General features: G+C 49.7%; 1 pseudogene; it reads left to right on the top strand.

The window, feature by feature from the left end:
* The window catches only part of LOC120674609, a 61,438-nt pseudogene extending 47,367 nt beyond the window's left edge, over window positions 1-14,071 (top strand).
* The last annotated feature ends 1,646 nt before the right edge of the window (window positions 14,072-15,717 follow it).

The following is a 15,717-nucleotide window of genomic DNA, read 5'->3' as shown; positions in this document are numbered from 1 at the left end:
TCAATCCTTTCTTTTTGGCAAAACCCCTGGGCTACAAGACGAGCCTTGTTCCGAACAACCAACCCATCCTCACCCTGCTTGTTTTTGAAAACCCACTTCGTTCCGATGGGATTACAAGCAGGTGGAGGCTCGACTAAGACCCAAACTTGGTTTCATTCAAAATTTTCGAGTTCCTCATGCATGGCATTGACCCAATTAGAATCAGAAAGAGCGTGTCCAATATCTTTGGGCTCAAAAGAGGCAACAAACGCTGAATGAGCAAAGCCAGCGATACTAGTGTGACACCCCGGCCTACAGATAGTACTGGAGAAGTTGAGAATCTCTCAGACGAAACAGAAGAGTTATGCTCTAGTTCCTTGTTCCCGGATTTATGTAACACCCATCTGGAGTTAGCAGTAGAGATGCCTGCGCAGTGTTGTCTAAATAGGATAGAACCTTAAATAATGGAGTTTTTCTCTCTTCCTTGACCTTACCAATCTGTATTTCCTTTTATCCCAGCTCAGATGTCGGCAGAACAAAAAGACCTTGGAGACAGTGCAATGGGTGATGGTGAGAAAACTTGCCCGTGTTGCCAATTCTATGGCGTTCCTTGTCGTCAAGTTCGTGCGACTGAAGATGAAGCCACAACTAGAAGGAACCAGAGGTTGTTCTCCGGTACAAAGAGAAAGATGTCCCATCAAGAGCAGCTAGCAGAGGATTCCCTTTTCCTTGACTCTCCATCGGTCGATGAGCTACAGACCATCCAGAAGAGAAAGGTTCCTAAGTGCTCTAGAGATACACAGGCCGAGAATCAAGCTCTCCATGATTATGTTGATGGGTTGACTATCTCTATGAATGTGATTCAGCCACGCAGTCGCAAGGAGTCCAAAGAGCAAGCAGCAGAAATGATGCAAGATGTGATGCTAAGTTCACATGGAGGTCAACCAAGTAACGCCATTCACCACCACCGCATGTGCTACCAATGCGGGCAAAAAGGTCATTATGTCAAAAGTTGTCCACAGAAGCGCCTTCCACCGGCTCCACGGCAGGCAGGACAGCAGGGGCGCCCAGCCCAACCCAGAGCTCCACGACAGGGGAAGGTGAACCATGTGACGGCCGAGTCAGCGGCCGAGTCTCCGAACGTGGTTATTGGTACGTCCATGGTCAACTCATATCCAGCTACGGTGATGTTCGATACTGGTGCTACGCATTCCTTTATTGCACAGTCTTTTGTTGAGCATCATGGTATTCGTACTAACACTTTAAAGAAGTGCATGTTAGTATCTTCACCTGGAGGACAATTGAGGTCTCATATCTCCTGCCCCCGAGTCAGTGTTTCCATAGGGAGAGTAAAGTTCAGTACAAATCTGATGGTGATAGACACCAAGGGTATTGATGTGATTCTGGGAATGGATACTCTTGCCAAGTGGGGAGTCAGAATTGATTGTGCTCAGCGGTCAGTTCACTTGTTAGCATCTAATGGCCAAGAGGTGACAGTCAGTGCTACAGAGCCTTCTGGTTTTCTTCATCAGATGGAGGCTAGACCCACGGATGGTATTCGCGTAGTGGTTGGATTCCCGGATGTCCTTCCGGAGGACTTGCCAGAAGAAGGAAGAGGAGTTGATGAAGACCTATCCTAATCTCTTTGCTAGCCAACCCAGAATCTCGGGACGAGATTCCTGTAATGGGGTAGGATTTGTAACACCCTAATTTAATTTTCAGCTTTAATAATAAATTTAATTGGCTTTAATTAAATTTCTAAGGTTTGTTGTGTTTAGACTTGCATTTAATCTAATTTTGATCCTCAAGTAATTAAAATTTATAATAGGGTTAAAATGTTTGAGCATTCATGCTGGAGCATTGTTTTATTTGTTTGAGTGCTAGAGTTGAATTCAAATTCGAATTTGAATTCAAATAGGTTGTGTGAAGTTTGGAAAAGAAAAAGAAGAGAGAAAACTAGAAATAGAAAAGGAAAACACCAAAATCGGCCCGATTCCGCAGCCCAGCAGCGCCCTTTTTCTCTCCCGGCCCAGGACGCCCGCTCGGCCAGTCCTCACCCCGCACGCGAACCGCACACCGGCCCAGCCCGCTCTCCGACCGGTCCGCTTCGCCGCTGCGCAGCGCCCCACTCCCGCACGGCCCACACCGCGGCCTGCCTCCGCCCGCTCGCGCGCGTCCCGCCTCTGACACGCTGGTCCCACGCGCCAGCTCCCTCTTCTCCCTTCCTTTCTTCCTCCCCGCGCTAACTGAAACCGGTGATCTCACCGAGGATCACGCCCGCGCTCCCCAAGGCACGCCCTCCCCCCCCCCCCGATATTCTCGGCCCTTCTCTTTAAACCACCCCGCAGCCGCACCCTGGACCTTCCCATCTTCCAGCGCCGCCACCCAAACCCTAGCTAGCCACGCCCGTGTCGCCCCGCCGCGCAGAGTCGCCTGCGCCGCCGCGACCACAACGCTCCGCCGCGCCCCAGCTTCACAGGAGCCGCGCAAAAGCTCCGCCCCGTGCCCTGGGATCTTCCCGAACCCGCAGCCTTCGACTCCAGTCCGCAACTCGTCGGGAATTTCACCCGAACCCCCACTGCAGGTAACCCGCCCGCCGCCCTGATTCCTCGCCGCCGGCGACTCCGGAGCCCCCCTGACCCCCGTAGCCTTTCCACAGCACCGCCAGGAGTCGAACCAAGAGGATCAGAAGGCTGGAGCTCCACTCCAGCAACCCCGTCATCGCGCTCCACCGAGCTTCGCCGCCGGACGCCGCCGTCACGCCCTCTGCACGGCTTCCCCGACCGACCTGCACCCTGGTGAGCACCTCTTGGCACCCCTTCCCCGTTTGCGCACGCTAAAGAGACGAATAGGCCACTCTAGTGGTCAGAACGCCGTTGCCGACGAGACCCGCCATGGCCTAGCACCTCCCCGCCGCCGCGCACGACATCCCGAGCCCTAAACCCCTCCCCTGAGTGGCCAGGTGGTTTACACGTTCCACGCTGGCCCTCCCCGGCCAAATCCCAGCCCAAACGGAGGTCTGTAAACCCAGATGTCCCAACTCCGGTCGCCGCCGCGGAGCAGAGCTCCGGCGACGTCCCGCCGCTACCCCGCGCGCCCGAACCGCCCTGGCCGCCCCGATCTCAGATGGACGCCCACGATTGGATCCATAACCCATCGATTCCTAACCCTCAGATCCAAATCCTACGGCCGAGATCTAAACGTACCCCTTCACCTGGTCTTTTTGTTAAAGAGTCCCTGGAATTTTCGCTATTCAACCCGCGGTCCTGTTAGTTCAAAAGAAATTACGGATGGGCCCTGTTTTTATTGTTTTAGCCCCCAACCTTTCCAAAAATAGTACCCGCCATCCTTGGCTGCCGATTTCGCGAGTTAGACCCCAGAACTACCCTTTATTTATGTTTAGGCCCTCAATTTTTGCAGAAAACCCCCCGGAACTTAGTTTTTCTCGCAGATAAGCCCCTAGACCTTGTTTTAGCTCTAGTTTTTGCGTTCTAGCTCCGTTTTAGGCGTTCTTTATGTCCACGCGATCGTTGTAACACGTAGAATAGTTTTAGACTAGTTTAGTGTGCTGTTTATATGTATTGATGTACTGTTTCTTAGCTTTTGTTAGTGTTTGCTTGTATGCTTATTGTTGTGCCTTGTTTTGGCCATGTGTTCGAGAGTAGACGTTGATCCATCTGAGGAGCCCCAATACCAGTACCCGGAGTAGCCGTCTTCAGAGCCGTTTGAGCAGCAGGAACAGTTTGAGGAAGGCAAGTATAACATGAACAACCTATCACTTTTAAATACATTTTCATACTGCATCTTAATACTGTATGCCTATAAGGACTTTCCTAGCCACTTTATATCCTTCATATGTATCCTTTGGGTTGCATTTTGGTTAGTTGTGCTAGGTGCCGCGCTATAACACACTTGGTCCTTTTTAATTAATTTGATTAATGGTTTATGCAACTTAATTCTGAGAGTGGCCCTCTGTGTGGCTTGAGTGGCTCACGTCTCGTTAAAATTGGTTTTGATAGAAACATGGTTTAGGGGGCCAGCACGGTTCTTACTGCCTGGTTGGCCACTCTCCATAGGACCGGTTCATAGAGCGACAACCTGGGACAACAGCGCTACCACAAGACTGGAATGGGACGGTCTTGGCTTACTAATTAGGTCATTTTGGTTTGGGAGTAACTTACCGACGGGGCATGGGGGTGGTGAGCTTCAATGGTGGCCAGGCTACGAGGCTTGGTCTGTGTACCCCTCGAGGTGGTTACCATCATTGCGGAGCCTGATTCCTTAGCGGTTACACCTTACCAACGTGTCCTTTGTAACGGCCTCGTAGTGAGTTTGCTAGTCATCTCACCTAAGGAAGTGTGATGAACAACTAGCGTAGCTCACGACTTGTGGGTAAAGATGTGCAACCACTGCAGAGTGTAAAACTGGTATACTAGCCGTGCTCACGGTCATGAGCGGCCCAGATCCTCCTTTTGATTAGTGGGGTTAACTCCTTCCGACGAGGGGGTGCCTCTCGGGGTTACCTTGGTGGTTTCGGTTTGGTTCTCAGTAATAACATGATTAATTCTGATTAATTACTATGTAACTGGGTTTATGGTAATTCATCAACTTGTAGTAAATAGCTTTAATAAAATTTTGCCAAGATTAAAAGCTAATGCAGTAGAGTCAGCCAATCTTAGAGCCTCATAGTTTGTGTTATACTTGTTGAGTACAAGTTGTGTACTCACTCTTGCCTACTCTACTCTTTTTCCTCTTGGGGATACTCTATTGCTGCTCAGTTCCTGCCGACGCGAGGGAGTTCGCTCAGCGCTACCAGGACTACGAGGACTTCTAGGCGTTCGTCTCCCAATCGACGTCCCTGTGGCGCCCTGCTCAGCTTCGGAGAGTTTTTATCGTATTTGTACTTCGCTTCCGCTGTATCAGACATTTATGTCATTAATGTAATAAATAACATTCGTATTCGTTTTATTATATCTTTTTACGTGATATGTGCTGTGATATACTGTTCATTCTGTTGTATATACATGTGACTTGATCTTGGCACGTATATGATTGCTCGGTTTATGTACTTTTATAAACCGGGTGTTACAACTAGTTACCTTGGACCGTGTGACTCTCTCATTGAGGTCACCTAGCATCTATTGAGGTGGGTGACGACACTGAATGTGTCGTGGTGCTTCCCTTGCGAAGTCGCCTCCTCCTCAACTAAAGCTGGTGCCTCCTCAGGTGCAGCTGGTGAAGGCTGAGTCACCTGCTCGACTGGCCCCCGGGAAGTAGACGTAGTAGGATCGGGGCCATCATCATCATCCAAGCTTGTGGCGGAGGCGACTGGGTCCACAGCATGCGTGGTAGCCACAGCATCACCCTCCGCAGCTTCTTCCTCCTCATCTTCAAAGATGGAGGTGCCGAGCTCATCTTCTCCTGCAACTTCAAAGACTGAAGCATTGCACGGTGCAGTCTCGTCAAAAGTGACTTCACAAGTCTCTCTGACGATGTTAGAATCAATAAGCAACACACGGTATGCTCTGGAATGAGATGCATAACCGAGAAAGATACCGTTAGATGAGCGAGACTCAAACTTATCAAGATTTCCTTCTTTCAGCACAAAACACCAGCAACCGAAAACTCTGAGATGGTCAACACGGGGCTGGCATCCAAATCGCAACTCATAAGAAGTCTTGTGCATGAAAGCACGCAAGAAAATGCGGTTGGACACATAACAAGCGGTATTGACCGCCTCAGCCCAGTACTTTCGAGGAGTCCTATGCTCGTCGAGCATCATCCTCGCCATCTCAACCAGCATCCGATTCTTCCGTTCTACAACTCCATTCTGCTGTGGAGTATAGGGAGAAGAATACTGGTGTTCAAGCCCTTGATCACTGCAAAAGGTGTCAAAATGAGCGTTTTTGAATTCTGTGCCATTATCACTGCGAATCGCTCGCATGGCCTGGGGTAGCTCGTTTTTCAACCTCAAGATCAAGTTTCGAACAAACTCGAAAGCCCCATCCTTGGTTCTCATGAAAAAGACCCAAGAATAGCGAGAAAAGTCGTCCATGATCACAAGAACGTACCACTTCCCACCAACTGACATCACCCGAGAAGGACCTATTGTGTCCATGTGTAGCAACTCTCCAAGGTGAGCAGTCATCACCTGATTAACAGGCGGATAAGAAGTAGCAATCATCTTCCCGTGGTGACACGGATGGCAAACAAGGTCCTTTTCAAACTTCAATTTGGACAATCCTCGGATTAGGTCAAGTGAGCTAAGTCTAGACAACAAGTCGAAGCTCAAATGTCCAAGTCTCCTATGCCACTTCCACATATTAGAAGAAGGACCAGCCAACAAGCAACGAGAAGGACCCAAAGGAGTTCCAGAAAATTCAACCAAGAAAACCCGATCGTGAGGTGTAATCCGGCAAACCAAATCTCCTCTGGAATCCAAAATACGCGAATAGCCCTCCTTGAAGCGAACCTCAAACCCCTCATGAAGAAGTTGCGAAACAGAGAGCAAATTGAACCCAAGGATTGAAACCAAAGCAACCTCTCTTAGGGTAAAGTGATCAGAAACTCGAACAGCACCAAGTCCACGTACCTTTCCTCTTCTATTATCCCCGAACACAATGTACTCCTTTGAGCGCATCGGGGTGAGGCTGGAGAACCATTTGTCATTTCTGGTCATGTGGTGCGAACAACCGGAGCCATGATCCACCTGTTCTCCAAGCCTCCAACCTGCACATCAGTAGTGAGACAAAGGGTGAGCAAATGACTCAACACTGGGGTTAGCAAAGTGAGAAGCAAACCAGTGTCGAGCCATTTGCTCTACAGAAGGGTTAGCAAAAATAGGCAAAGCGTATCCCCCATCCCGTCTACCGCGTGACTGACGAACACCACAGCGAGGAAAGCGTGGTGCTCCGAAACCTCCTCCAAAGCCTCGGTCCCGTGGTCCATAGCCGTACTGAAAACGACCAGGAGCACGCCGGCAAAGCGACCACCCGCTGGAGCACGATAAGCACCACCGTCTCCCTGACCTCCACCTACACGGCGCGCCCTAGCATCTTGCCTATCACCACGCCGAGGAGGACCATGTACCCGAGCAGAGTACATGTCCGGGTTGCATCTCTCCTGCTTACGCCTCACAGCCCGCTTCCTCCTGAAGCAAAACTCCTCCAGGTGACCCTCTCTGTCACAGTACTCGCAGTGGTACCTCACCTATCTCTTGGGAGGTGGAGGCCTCGCGTGCGGACGGGGAGGAGCAGCCCCCTTCCTCTGGGCAACCTGGGCTGTGGCAGCAGGGAGCGTATCGAGGGGATTCCTCAGATCATTGGGCTTTGGAACCCAAACCTGCTACTATGGAGGTGCTTTTGATGGTTCCTTAAACACACCATCCATGGGGTCAACAAGTGAAGGTTGTGTGCTCGTGCTAGCAGTGTTCAAAGCACTTGGAGCTCCAGCAGCCTCGCCGATCTTACCGTACAACTTATCAAAGTCTGACTTCGTGTATGTGTAACCGACCCCAAAACCATCACCACGCTTAAACTGCTTAATCATCATGCCCAACTGCGGCTCACTGCTAGAAACCCAACTCAGAATCGCCCTAAGATAGGTATTCTCATTCTCCAAGTTGGCTTTCTCTACCGCAAGATTATCCAAATCAGAAATCAAACCAGGGAAAACATGACAATCAATAGGTGGGCTAGACTCCACGACCTTAGTCTTCCCTAAAGACTTAACCAAGGCATTCTTCTCATCTAGCTCCGACCTTAGCGTGGGACAAAGCTTACAAGCACCAAGCAGAACAGGCCTAGACCTAAGCTCCTCTAGTTCACACACAACAGTAGCAAACTTTAACTGTAAAGAAGCTAGATCAGCCTTAAAGATAGGACAGTCATCACATTCAAGAACATCACTGATAATGGGAGCGTCCTTAACCAGTTCAAGTTCATGCTTAGCCTTAGCGAGCTCATGAGACACGTCAGCAAGTGAAGTCTTAACAACACCTATGTTCGCAACATTCTCATCATGCTTGGCACGGAGAACAACAAGATTGTTCATGTGAGATACGCAGCCAGCGCACTCATCCTCACTAGATTTCTCCCTAACACAAGCCAGCTCAGCCCTAAGCTTTCTACGCTCTCTAGCTGCTTCCTTAAGCAGCCTCGTCTGGTTGTCGAGAGCGGCGTACAACTCCCTAACCTCCGTATCAAGCAGGTCGATTGTGGAGTTTACCTCTGAATCGCTCTCGGATCCAAGAGAAGAGTCGACGTGCGTCGGTGTAGCATGTCCACCCGAAGACGCACGAGCACCATCGGCTTCGCCGGCCATGGTGCAGAAACCCTTGTGCCGACCGGCTGCCAAGCACAGGCCGATGAAGCTGGTGGCTTCCTTGTCCCGCTTCTTCTTCTTGTCGTCGTCGTCGGAGGTCGGTGAAGAAGAGCGGTCGGTGTCGGAGCTCTTGTCGAGGTCGCTGAGCTGCGCCAGAAAGGCCTTCTCCCGCTTCTTGGCCTTGTACTTGAAGCGCTTCTTGAGCGACTCCTTATCGAACCATCCTCCCCGGTCACGACTGCGGTGCTTGTGGCGCCGACGCTCCTTGTTGGAGCCTCCCTCGTCGCGGTCGCGGTGGCAGTAGTAGTCGAAGTGGTTGTTCTGGCCACCACTGGACTTCTTTGGGCAATCGGCGATGAAGTGGTTCAAATCGCCGCAGTTGTAGCACCCGGGGTTCTTCTTCCTCTGCCTGTTGTGGTAGACGCGCTAGAACTTGCTGATGAGGAGGCACAAGTCGTCGTCGCCTAGTGTCTCCAGCTACTCATCTGTAACAGAAGGCAAAGAGGCAAGAGAAAAGTCAAGAGCAGAGTTAGCGTTAGGGCTCGATCCACCTGGACCAGTCACAAGAGCGATGCTCTTGGAAGGAGGGGCACCATTGAGCTTGGCTCATGTCTGGTTATCCACCTCTGTGGCCTTGAGCTTGCTGAAAAGCTCGTTCACGGTCAGAGTCTAATAGCCAGCAGACTCAATGATCGTGTTCACCTTGAGATCCCACACAAAGCGATCAAGTGCGTAGAGCAGCTTGAGAGCCTTCTCATGCTCTGTGTACTCAAGGGCATCAGCAGATCTGTTCGCATTGACTTTGTTCACAATCGATTGAAACCGCCTGAACATATCGCCAATGCTCTCACCCGGCCCCTGTGTGAAGTTCTCGTATTCACGCCGGTGAGTCTCGAACAGTCTGGCCTTCACCTGAGGTGTACCCTCGTGGTAGTTCTCAAGGCACGTCCAAACTTTATGGGCTTCCAGAAAACCCTGGACGCGTGAGAACTCCGCACGAGAAATGCCAGCGAACAAGGCATTGACAGCCTTGGCGTTAGCCTCGTGCTCGGACACCTGAAGAGGTGTGGTCCGAACGGCAAGCACCTTGTAAGCCTGGTTCCTGGTAATATCCCAGACCTCGGCTCCCATGCTCTGCAAGAAGGCTCTCATGCGAACCTTCCAGTAGGCATAGTCCTCGCCGGAAAACACCGGGATCTTCCCAAGACTCGTCATGGTCGCCAAGTGGTTTTCGAACCGGTTAAGGTACTGAAAACCTCAACCAAGCTCTGATACCAATTGAGGGACCGAAACTGGCGACCAGAGGGGGGGTGAATGGGAGCCGATCAAAATTTCTCTCGAAATTGATCTATCGGCCTATATCCCGAAAATCACCACAAGCCCTCGAACCTAGGATGAGAGAGTAGCTATGGACTAGCTATCTCTAAGCAAAAAGCCCTAGGAAGAGAAACGGAAGCAATACGAGAAAACTCCCCAAACAGCAGCTCTGCTGAGTCAGACCGGTCTGACCGCTAGCTCAGAATGGTCAGACCGGTTGGGCTGGAAATTGAAATTCCAGACCGGTCAGACTGGTCACTCCCAGACAGCCCGCAACCAAAACTCCAAATGGCAAATCTTGAGCAAACGAAGTCTAAATCCAACGAAATTTCGAGGATACCTTCACACCTGTCCTGTGAACATATCCCCAAGAGATCTCTCCCAAAAGATTAAAGGATCTTGAGAATTTGGGGGAAGATCAAAGTGGATTGGGGTTTTCTCAAGAACACAAAAACTCCAATTCGTGTTCACCTTGAGATCCCACACAGAGCGATCAAGTGCGTAGAGCAGCTTGAGAGCCTTCTCATGCTCTATGTACTCAAGGGCATCAGCAGATCTGTTCGCATTGACTTTGTTCACAATCGATTGAAACCGACTGAACATATCGCCAATGCTCTCACCCGACCCCTGTGTGAAGTTCTCGTATTCACGCCGGTGAGTCTCGAACAGTCTGGCCTTCACCTGAGGTATACCCTCGTGGTAGTTCTCAAGGCACGTCCAAACTTTATGGGCTTCCTGAAAACCCTGGACGCGTGAGAACTCCGCACGAGAAACGCCAGCGAACAAGGCATTGACAGCCTTGGCGTTAGCCTCGTGCTCGGACACCTGAAGAGGTGTGGTCCGAACGGCAATCACCTTGTAAGCCTGGTTCCTGGTAATATCCCAGACCTCGGCTCCCATGCTCTGCAAGAAGGCTCTCATGCGAACCTTCAAGTAGGCATAGTCCTCGCCGGAAAACACCGGGATCTTCCCAAGACTCGTCATGGTCGCCAAGTGGTTTTCGAACCGGTTAAGGTACTGAAAACATCAACCAAGCTCTGATACCAATTGAGGGACCGAAACTGGCGACCAGAGTGGGGTGAATGGGAGCCGATCAAAATTTCTCTCGAAATTGATCTGTCGGCCTATATCTCGAAAATCACCACAAGCCCTCGAACCTAGGATGAGAGAGTAGCTATGGACTAGCTATCTCTAAGCAAAAAGCTCTAGGAAGAGAAACGGAAGCAATATGAGAAAACTCCCCAAATAGCAGCTCTGCTGAGTCAGACCGGTCTGACCGCTAGCTCAGACTGGTCAGACTGGTTGGGCTAGAAATTGAAATTCCAGACCGGTCAGACCGGTTACCCAGACCGGTCAGACCGGTCGCTCCCAGACAGCCCGCAACCAAAACTCCAAATGGCAAATCTCGAGCAAACGAAGTCTAAATCCAACGAAATTTGGAGGATACCTTCACACCTGTCCCATGAACATATCCCCAAGAGATCTCTCCCAAAGATTAAAGGATCTTGAGAATTTGGGGGAAGATCAAAGTGGATTGGTGTTTTCTCAAGAACACAAAAACTCTAATTCGTGAGAACTCGCGATTCCAGGGGGTTTGGCACAAGGCTAGATGCATCGGAATCGTCACAAAGAGTTCAACAAAGCACGAATTCAAAGGGTTATCTCCTCCAAACACAAAACACACCAAAAGAGGAGAATTTGAACCCAAAACGCAAGAGAGGAGTGAGAGGACGAGAACTCAGCACACAAAGGTGAATCTCAAACGAATTTCATTCATTAATCACAGAGAAATTCACCTATACAAAGGCTAGAACCTACCACACCATCATCCACCCTCTAGATTGGAGAGATTAGCTATAATCTAACCTTCCTTTGCGTTGGAGACCTTGGCCCTAACCTGGAGCAGGGGGAAGGGGAAGGGAAAACCGAAAAGGACTCAAGAGACTCGAAGCCCACGACCTGGAGAAGGGGCGACTTAAATACTCAGCTGCCGCGGCCAGACCGGTCAGACCGGTCGGGTCTGCAGCAGCCCGCTTTACAGACTCAATCGACGGCGGAGTTTCTTTCTTCGACTCGAAGTCTTTGCTGCGATGCCGCCACGTCGACAAAGTTCCGGTACGCGGTTTTGGAGGGTCCGCGAAACCCGGCTAGGTGGCCGGTTTTGAGAAAAACCGCCAAAACTTCGCTCGCGGGAAGATTCCTGCCTCCACGTCGTGGCCCTAGACGTCGTTCCCGCCTTGGCCTTCTGACGGCCCTAGACGCCGCTCGACGCCCGTCACCTCCTCACCCGCAGCGAGGCCCTAGACGCCGTCGACGCCCGTCGCCTCCGTCAGTCCCGAGACCGACGCCCGTGCCTCCACGACTTGGCGTCTTCAACCGTCGTCCGCCTGCTTGGTTTTGTGGCGCAAACCAAGAAACCCGCCTTCCGTCGCCGCTTGCGTCCTCGATCTAGGAGTGGACGCCACAGCTGCCGCCCGGACCGAGCTCCTCCACGGCAACTCTCCGTCGACACTCTACGCCCATGTACCTGCAATCCAAAGACCAAGCGCACGATCACACCGCACGGTTGACAATTCACTCATCACAAGCAGGATAGAGTACTCTCATCCCTCAAATTGTTGCACAGAAGAACCACCACACAAGGTTTTTCAGAGATGGCAATGATGGGTCTAATGTCCCAGCTGGTAACCCAGAAACTTTACTTTTGGCCTAGCTATTGATCCTAATTGTGTCCTTGCATCTTGTTAATTCAATGTCTGTGTCTGTGTCTGTGTGCAGGCACTGTTGTGGACAAGGGAATCTGCCACCACAGGGATTATGATTTCTACATGTGTGCTCATGCCGGCAGGATTGTGAGTGGATGGGAATTGCGGTTATCGATCTTCACAGAATAATCGTTATGAAATGTGTGTTTGTTTTTCATCTAATTGAGCTGTGGACGTTCTTGTGGTTGCATTGGCAGGGGACAAGAAGGCCAACACATTACCACGTGCTGTATGACGAGATCGGCTTCACTCCTGATGAGCTGCAGGAGCTCGTGGCTCGTGCACTCCCTCTCTTGTGTGTATGCACTCTGAAAACTGCATCAAACAAACACCAAAAAGAGAGAGAAACTTCAGCTACTTGCACCTTGCATTCCTCTGAAGTCTAACCTTGCAATTGATGTGAACTTTCAGGTACCAGAGGAGCACCTCAGCCATATCTGTCGGTAAGCTTAACCTACTTCTCTGTCCTCCTTAATTCCAGGTCAATTGCTCAACTGATCATTATGACTGATCCGAATATTGTTTTGCTTATGCAGTTGATCCTGTGTACTACGCGCACCTGGCGGCGGCGCAGGTGCGGCAGTTCGTCAGGTTCGATGACTCATCAGAGACAGGATCGTCGGCCAGCGACAGTGGCGGAACCAGGATTGAGTCGAATCCCGGGTCGAGTTTTAAATATAGTTGTGACAAAAACTAGACGTCCACAAACTCACAGTTCAAAAGATACATGAAAATATAAACGGAAAGATAGAAAACATACAAAAAAACATCATTGCGAAGTAATATATTTATTCTTCTTCGGCAATTGATCCAAATCCAGAGGTAGAAGCTACTGCAAAATGAAAAAGATATTACAGCAATAACCGGTGTTACAGCCGGAGAAAAAAAAAGATCTAATCGACATATGCCTCTTCATCCTCAAATCTGAAAAATTGACAGTTTGACTCTATTACTCTAACATCAATACATCATAGTACTCTAATTTGGAGGAGGAGAAACCACCAGGGATGGATCTAGGGAGCATACCTCACTGTCACAGCCTCGGATGGAGAGGGAGCAGTGCAGCCGTGCAAGACTAGCAGGAGCAGGAGGGAGCTCACTAGCTCAGCCACTCAGGGACAGGGAGAGGGAGGGGCCGCCAGCGGGCAGGGGCCTACGGCCTACCGGCTGCCGCCTGGCGCCTGCCGCTGCCAGGGAGAGGGAGGGCCGGAGGCGGAGCCGCGGAGGGGCCTGGCCGCCTGCGCCCTGCTCCTGGCGCCTGAGGCCGGACCGGAGGGCCGAGGGCGGCCTTTGCCGTCGGCCGTCGTGCAGCGTCGCCGGTCTGCGCTGGCGGGTGGCGGCTAGCCGATGCCTGGGCTGGGCCGCTGGGGCTGGGGCGGATGCGCGTGGTGGCGTGCGGCTGGCGAGGGCGTCGCGTACGGGAGAGGCGGCGTCGGGGTTGGGGCGAAGGGCAGGGGCGCACGACAGGTTGAGTCCTCCTCCTCGATGTTGGGCTGGGCCAGTTCGGAAAAGTTGAAAAAAAATATTTTTTTGCCGAACCCCGGGCCATGGCCCAGGTGGCCCGGGTCTAAATCCGCCCCTGGCCAGCGGCGTTCCAGCACCTGTGCCAGAGCTGCCTCGGCTGCATAAGGACGTCAGGTCCTCCATGTTCTTCTGCTGAGTTGGGCGTGGATGACCCGATGAAATTGCACAAGGGCATATGACAGATCGAACTTGGCTTTTGGTTTCCTTGAATAAACTTCGCTTTCGTGTTCATGTCTGAACTCTGAAGGCTGGACTACGCTTTCGAGTTTGGACCTGGTTGCTTCTGCTTGCTACCATCAACTCGTTTAATAGGACTTGGTCAATGATATTGTGAATTCTAATGATGTTGCATTTTGGTCATTAGGCGTACGAACTACTCCCTCTGTCCCATTTTGTTTGTCGCTCGGGAAGCGGGATCCCTCACAGGCACAGTTTTCTAGCGACCTTTAAAAGGGGACGGAGGGAGTATGCATTTTGGCAGTCTCAATATGGACGGCTGGTTTTTAAATTTTGGCAGCCAGATGGAGCTGGAGGTGACTGATGGGCCTGGGCTGACTAATGGGACCCAAGTGAGTGAGTAGTGACCGCTGCCAATCCAAGCTAACTAACATTTTTTCTAAAAACATTCTTCCCATCATCTAAGTTCTAAAAAAATATTTTTTTGTCTGCTAACAATTCGACTGAAATTGAGTTAAATTGTACTCAGATTAATTGATTGTTGGGGTAAAAATGACTAAATGCACAAATAAATTTACGACTAAACCTATTCTCCGTTTGGTTTTCTAAAATGCATCCTAGAATGTATCTTCTAGGCTCCGTATGAAGTACTAAATTAAATCTATTTTCAAAATCTATTTAGGGATGGGTGTAATTTTTCGCGATGAATCTAATGACGATAATTAATCGATGATTGGCTAAAATGATGTTAAGACCTCCTTAGATTCTTCAGGGGTTATAGCGCAGGGGTTCTGTAGTTAATTTTTTAAATTGCTTTTATTTGACACCTAAATTAGCAGTCAAAGTGTGTTATAGCTCATTCTAGGGAAGAACCAAACAAAGCCCATTTAGCATTATTTTATAAAAGTTGTTTGTTGATTGTTAAGTGCGATCTAGTTTACAATGGCCGCGGACCAAGCATTCTAAAGTTTTGCTATCATGCTGCCCTGGAATAATCGCACATGGTTTGTAAGAGAGATGTACAAAACGGTTTAAGCTGAAGCATTTTTTTAGTTTATTAAAGATATTTATTTCGTATGCACATTATGATTGAAATTATTACAGTTATGGTGTGGAGCTTTGTGTTTTAAAGACCATGACAACTAAGAACTGTGAAATTTATCTCGTAGATGCCAATTTTTTGGCGCACCTTGAAAATATTTTTTTTGCATATTTCTTTGGCATTTTTTTTAAAAATCTTTGTCCAAAATACAATATTGGGCTAAGGTCAGGAATAAGTCTATTTTATAACAAAAAATTACTGGCTAAGTCTAAATTTCAACCATGCACATGAAATGATTTACCACATTATTAGTTGACTTGGTTTACCGTGCCACAACAGTAATTTCTATCCCTTGAGGATCAGTATGGATGTTACTTACTTTGTTCCAAATTATTTGTTGCTTTGGCTCAGTTTTTATTATATGTGCTGATATAGAATATATTTTTATACATAGCAAAAATTATAAAACTAGAAAAATAAAACAACCTAAAATTTGGAGGAGTACATAATAGATTGAAACATTAGATAAAAACTACGGGCATGTCTAAATTCGTCACCCTTTCACTCAGCAGAACACCGCTAAACGGATAG

Source organism: Panicum virgatum, chromosome 5N (genome assembly GCF_016808335.1).
Source record: "Panicum virgatum strain AP13 chromosome 5N, P.virgatum_v5, whole genome shotgun sequence".
Classification (NCBI taxonomy): Eukaryota; Viridiplantae; Streptophyta; class Magnoliopsida; order Poales; family Poaceae; genus Panicum; species Panicum virgatum.
The sequence above is the reverse complement of the archived record's forward strand: the minus strand, read 5'-3'. Positions and strand labels throughout refer to the sequence as shown.